The sequence below is a fragment of the Sitodiplosis mosellana genome, unplaced genomic scaffold (genome assembly GCF_009176505.1).
Source record: "Sitodiplosis mosellana isolate CC-2019 unplaced genomic scaffold, AAFC_SMos_1.0 Smas_scaffold_2, whole genome shotgun sequence".
In the NCBI taxonomy this organism is placed as follows: Eukaryota; Metazoa; Arthropoda; class Insecta; order Diptera; family Cecidomyiidae; genus Sitodiplosis; species Sitodiplosis mosellana.
In genome coordinates this window covers 584853-591428 of record NW_022595245.1, presented here as the reverse complement: position 1 = coordinate 591428, position 6576 = coordinate 584853, and the positions used below count along the sequence as shown (strand labels likewise).

The 6576-nt window shown below is 37.5% G+C and overlaps 1 long non-coding RNA gene across 1 annotated transcript in view; it reads left to right on the top strand.

Annotated features, from left to right (window-relative positions):
• Positions 1 to 6341, top strand: part of LOC129565005 (uncharacterized) — an 18934-nt gene extending 12593 nt beyond the window's left edge. The window contains exon 2 of the long non-coding RNA XR_008687557.1: positions 2728 to 6341. This is a non-coding gene — a long non-coding RNA (uncharacterized LOC129565005). The remainder of the gene's footprint in view (positions 1 to 2727) is intronic.
• The last annotated feature ends 235 nt before the right edge of the window (positions 6342 to 6576 follow it).

The window sequence follows — 6576 nt, the reverse complement described above, 5'->3', positions numbered from 1 at the left end:
TTCTTTATTCGCCCACAACATCATTTTGCATGCTAGCCAAAGCCTTCAATGTACGCAACTCGTATACAATATAAGTTTTGGTGTCTTTTCTTTGAATTCATAATAATGGAACACAGACATTAGATTTATTGTTATGAATATTGATTGATCTCGTATATGGAATCGAAGGGCCATTTTTCCATTCACACAAATCGTATCAATTGCTTGGTGCGCGCGTTTGGAATTGAAACCCAAGAAGCATTCGATTACAATTGTTTCGCAAGTAATTCGATAATAGCCAGTGAACAGTTGAATTACGCCTGCTGTATAATCGTATCAATTTAACTTGAAAGCTGAAAAGCCTATTTCGATTCGGATTGACAAAATTGCCTGTAAGCTGTCGTTTAGCCATATTCAAACGTTACTGATCATACACACACTGGTTCGTTGTAACTCGACCTAGGGAATAGACACAAGATCTGAGATACGTTCGTTTTTCAAAATACTTAATTGATTTTGTGTAGAGGTGTTCAGATTCGTGAAGATTCATTGAGATTTGAAGGGATTTGAAAAGATTTGTAAAAATCTTACTGATTTGTTTGACCTTCTTGACAAGTCAGCCATTTTGATTTGAGAAGATTCATAAGGATTCATAGAGATTCAAAAGTATTTGGATTTGCTCGAGATTTGAGATTCCTATAGATTTGAAAAGATCTAAAAAGATTCAAGTTTTAAATGTTGTGTCTACCCCCTAGAACTCGACTCAACAACTCACATTTATCCCTCTGCAATCGAAAGAGAAATAAATCGAATCAATCGAAATGAAGCGAAGAAACACAGGCAAGGGATCGTATGCTTGTTTCTAGTTTTAGCTTTCCACTTTTTTACCCATTATTAACGTCATTACACACCATATGGAAAAAGGGAGTGAATAAAAGCAGCGACGACGTCAATTGTTAAGCAAACACAAAACGTTTTTATATCGAAATCCACATAATCGTTTGAATTTCGAACTATGAATGCGCGACGAAAGAAGCAACACACATACGGACACCATTTCTTTCCTCGTTCACAGTCACATCCTCGTGCCATAAATTTAATAATAGTTCAACAGGTCCTATTCCCAGCATATTTGAAATTCATAGCGAAATTAAATGCTTTCAATGACTTACAATTAGATTCAATGTAACTTCTTTGCTCAGCTCTTGTGATCGTTGTTGCTGCTTGAACTGAATGCGACGACGACAAAAAAAACGGCCAAAGTTTAGTTGTTGTTGTTATGCGTTGTGTCTGCATTGAAAAAGCAAAAGTATACTAGTAGAAATACTAGGAAAAAAAAAAACTAACCGATACAAAACTCATTCGATGTGTCTGTGAGTGTAATTTCCCATTTGTTTTCAGTTTTGCCCTAGTTTTAAATTTTTCAGCAAAGTCGCGCGATTTATTTAAACTAAACTGAAAAGAAATAAAAAGTACACGTCGACAGACGGACCAAGATAGAACACGAAAAATGCAAAAAAAAAGAAATTAAACCAACACAAAAAAGCAAATGGACAGCCTGCGGCAAAAAAAAAGACCATTTGTGCGATGACGCGCGCGCAATAACTTTGTATTTTGCATTATTATCCTTAAGTTGTGTGTTGTGCGGTTTGATTGTGGCCAGCAACACAAATGATTAGCGCGGCACTTCAATACAAATCGCACTTTTTGGCGCAGCGGTAATTTGTCATCATTACATATGTAGCGAATGACTTAAGCCGATACGAATAATGGCCATGTGTATGCATTTATCAATCTACTTTCCATTTTCGAAAGGTGAAATGAGTGAATTAATGACTTATTCCATACACACAAACAGGAAAAAAAAGAGCAGTAGCAACAGAAAGGAAAAACAAATGGGCGACGAAACAATGTGCACAGTTAGGAGAGTTTTGAAAAACACGCAGCACTCATTTAATGCGAAGTGAAGACACATTACGAAACGAAACGAAATGACAAACAAAAAAATAACCTGAAATTTAAAAGCTATTTGAAAGGATGTAAATTTACATTTTTATTGCCATTTATCGAAATTACCGACCACAAATTTTCGTCTTTGGGGCAAAAATTATTCATTCATTCACATATATCATTTGGTTAAATGCGCTGTACAATTTGATGAATTGAAGACCAAGTAGTTTGTGTTTATCGTTAAGGTCTGTGGCTTGAATAAGTACAATAAGATGGAACTATCTTCATCGTCGTAGCCAATGTGTTGAATGACGATTGAAACGACGTCAAATAAGAGCGAATAGAAAGAGAACAACATGTATAAAAAAGCAGAAGAGAGAAAAAAATTACGTCGAAATTGTTAAGGAATCTGTAATAAAGAGATCAAGGTCGTTTATGTGTAACGAGACTGTTCAAGTGATTGATACACACACATACACACACACACACAAACTTGACAACATCAAACAGTGCGACCATATGCAACAGCGCTGCGCTGAACCTGTCTCTCACGCTGTTCTATTTTATTGATTTCGCATCGAGAGAAGAAAAAAAAGTTTCTATTTTATGTGTCTATTCCGTTAGTTGATACTTTCTATGTCATTATCTGTATTTTCTGTTTGGAGCAAAAAAAAAGCAACAGCAGCCGCATTAGCAGTAGATAAAGAGAAATCTCTCGATTCCGACGAATTTTGATTCAATTGTTCCGACTTTTTCTCCATAAAATTAATACGATGTGTTTTCTTGGAATTTTTGCAGGTTTCTAGTGGCATTGGCTTTTGTTCTTCACCGTCTGCGTCATAATTTCCACCATCACCTCGGTATGGCATCATGGCACACAATTGGAATTGAACTGATGTACTAATTGGTAAATAGCTACTCAGGAGGTAACTGAACATGAGCATGAACGTTATCATAACAAACAAACGGAAAAACCATATAATTATTTCATAGTCCAATCAATTGTGTATTTTGTTGGCTCGTCTTGCTGTTTGATATTGTTGATGCGGTTGTTCGTCCGTTTTTTTTTCGCTTCGCGTTCGTTCGACGTGATAATTTAATAATATAATTAACGTCGAGTGGATGAAAACTTCTCCTCGTTTTGACCTCAATGTTAAGCGTTATCATTTAACACTTCTCGAAATAATAATTGAAATAAATGAAAATGAAAATGAAAGCCTTGGTATTTGATGAATTGGATCACGCACTAAATGAAAACGACACTTCGTTTTTCTCTTCTTTTCTTTTTCTCGCTCTTGCTCTCGCTCATTGGCTGAATTTACCGTGAAATCAGCAGCTGCACACGTAGATTTTCATATGACAAATAAATACAATTCGTTTTTTTTCCTTCTCACAAGTCTCTTCTACGCTGCTTTTAATTGACACACACAAAGTGAGAAAGAAAGAGATCCGCTTTGGAAACTATTCGCAATGTTATTAAATTAATATTTCAATCTCGATTTTGCGCAAGATACCGCATAAATTTCGTGTTGGATATTTGACGCATTCCGTTGGAAAGTAATTATCATCGAAATTCACAGCCGTCGCGCCTTTGAAGACACGAAAAACGAGCGGAATGAAACACCGTTGATAAAGAAAAAATTCCACCAACACTCGACTTGAGTTGCTTGTCATCGTCGTAGTCGTCGGTGTTGTCAGGCGAATGACGTCATTGATGGAATTGGCGGTGGAGATAATGCTTTTATATTCGTCGTCGTCGTCTTCATTGAATTGGCTGCACGCGTTTTCACGTATACAAATGCGCCATTTTAATAATTTTGTCGATTTCGCCTTATTTGGTTGTCGCGCGCGTCCGGTTTACACTCTCTCTCTCTCTCTCTCTCTCTCTCTCTCTCGAGAATAAACGCGCATAAAATACACTTTATGGGTATGTGTCATTTTGGCACTTTGGCCAATACACTTCCATAAAAGTCAAATTCGTGCCCGATTCGACTATACATTGGGCCACTGTTGCTTCATCGCGTTACTGTTTCGTTTTTCCAATCGTTGCGGCCTGAAAACCGAAACAGAAACAGAAAAAAAACACTTACACACACGATCGATACCGAGATATGGCACGTTAAGCGGCGCGCTTAGTGAGCAAGCTGCGTTATGTGAGTGTGTAACATTTGATTGCAATTAATAATTTTTTTTTCGTTTCACCAGTGACAACAGTAAGAAAAGCCAATAAACTTTTGTCTGGCGACCTTCAAAGTCCCTCTATGGGTTCATTCAAACGCTGAATTGCCATTGAATTACGGACTATACACAACTCAATGTGAACATTCACACGCCAAATGTGTGTTTTGTGCCTTTTTGGTGTGTGTGCGCACGCTTTGGTTTCTCAGTCGCATTTTAGTATTTGGAGAGCAATGTGTGTAATCGTGCCCTGCAAACGGAGTGCACGTTGGTGTTCAATGAACACTGTTATTCACATTTGTTGAAATTGAAAATAAATTCCAAACCATTAACAACGATTCTCTCTTCGACAGCATAAAATATTTGATCATTTTGGTCGACGCGTTCACCTTGTCGCATATCGCATTTCAAGCAATTGCAAACCTGCTTCGCCTTCAACACACACGCGCCCGCGACAAAAAAGCGCCCAAATTGAATGTAGCTGATTAATTTAAAGCCAAGAGCTCAAGAATTTTTTTATTATTGAATATGACTCAACATTTGAAATAGCACATACACACGAGCCTCAATAGTATAGAAAAGAATCATTGAAGAGACAGATAGCTTGGTTGGTGGATGGAGGCAACACATGCTCGGTCATGAATGTGGCCGATGTCACTTGATTGCAAGTCGAACGAAGAGAGCGAACAAAAAAAAAACATATTATATGATATCATGCACATACGGAGTTGGAAGGGAAAAAAAGAGCGAGAGAGACACAGACACAGTGCAGAATGTTTGTAATGGCGTAGAAATGAAAGTCCATGCGAGAACATGTAGGTGAATATTTGCTTTTGCACTAGCTAATGAACGCACACTTTCGCTGTAATTACACACATTTCCGCAGCATTTTCTGTTCGTCGTCGTCGTTTTCTTTTATTGCTGCTTCATTCGGTTCGGGACGGTTTGCTTTTACAAAATTTCACTTGACTTCTTGCATTTTATTGTGTGATCTTTTTTCTTCTTCTTCTTTCTTTTGCAGCTCATGCACTTGATTGCCAATCTCAAAGTACAATTTTTTTGTGTGCACAAACTGACTCACAGGCAAATGTTCGAAATTTGCACGGAAACAACGAGAACAGAAGGGGAGAGAGAGAGAGAGAGAGAGAGAGAGAGAGAGAGAGAGAGAGAGAGGGAGAGTGAGGGAGAGAATGAGAAAGAAAAAAAACCATTTGAGGTTTTCGCTTTGATACGATTTACTTAATGCATGCATACATAATTATTGTTATTATATTAAGTTATTTATAGTTTGGCCATGTTTGGGGGGCGGTGCTTCTCACAATTAGAATCCCAAGTGCATATTCCGAGTAGAGTGGGTTGGTGGTCTGGTTCTTTCAATTTTCTTTCTTCATTGCATTCACTCATTCATCATTCGCTTGCGCAAAAAAAACACAAACACACACACCATTTGCGATCATTTCGATGTTTTGTGTCCAGTGAATGTCATTGCGTTTTCTTTTTCCGTTCCGTGTCAAAAACGATTCCATTGACAAGACATTACGCAAAATAGCAATGATCTTTTTTTGGACTTCATTAACGTTTCGATTAATTATCCAAATGTATTCGCAATGTATTGTTATAGGCTTCAATTTTATTGTCACAAGAAAATGGATGAATATCACCCGAAATGTGTGCGTGTATGCGTATATGTTTCGTGCATCAGTTCTGTATTTGATCAAAAAGAAATCGACGTGAAAAGTTCAAATTTGTCCGTATGGTGACACACGTGCTTGTTACCTAGCTACCAAGCGACCAACTCAATCGAATTGAATACTAACGATACAGAAATAGTCATACATCAGCAGACCAATGACATATTAATTCATATGATTTTCGTGTTCGAGTTTGAAAATATGTATATATTCGGTCGGTGGGCACGGTGCGGTTTCTTGGTGCCTCGTTCCATTGCATGTCACATAATTTTTCATCGAGTGACAAATTGACTCCACACGATGCGTTCATTTCGAATTATCGCACGATGACACTGAGCACCGTCCATTCCAATGGAATCGTCTATAAATGAGTCAGCACACAATGAATGACGTGGCTTTGCCATTTAGGTAAACGGATGTGTGTAATACGGCCATCGTAATATTCATTCAAATTATGACGTTTTTTTCGGTACAAATTGATACACACAAAAGAATGGAAGCGTCAGAAGATTTTCAAATAGTCGTAAAAATTGTTCAAGCAAAAACAGGAAAGAAGAAGAAAAACAAAAAGTTGTAAAAAAACGAAACCGCAAACACACAACACTTCCAATGATTGGGCGACCCGTAAGCAAATAAAGTGACTGACAGTCACTCAGTTGTGTATAGCTGCAAATAACTTAAACTGGTTAAGTTGATTGAATTCAAAAATGTTGTATAGATACAATCACTTTTAGTTATTCTTTCAGCCAGTCGTCTAATTTCGGACTTTTTGGCTACT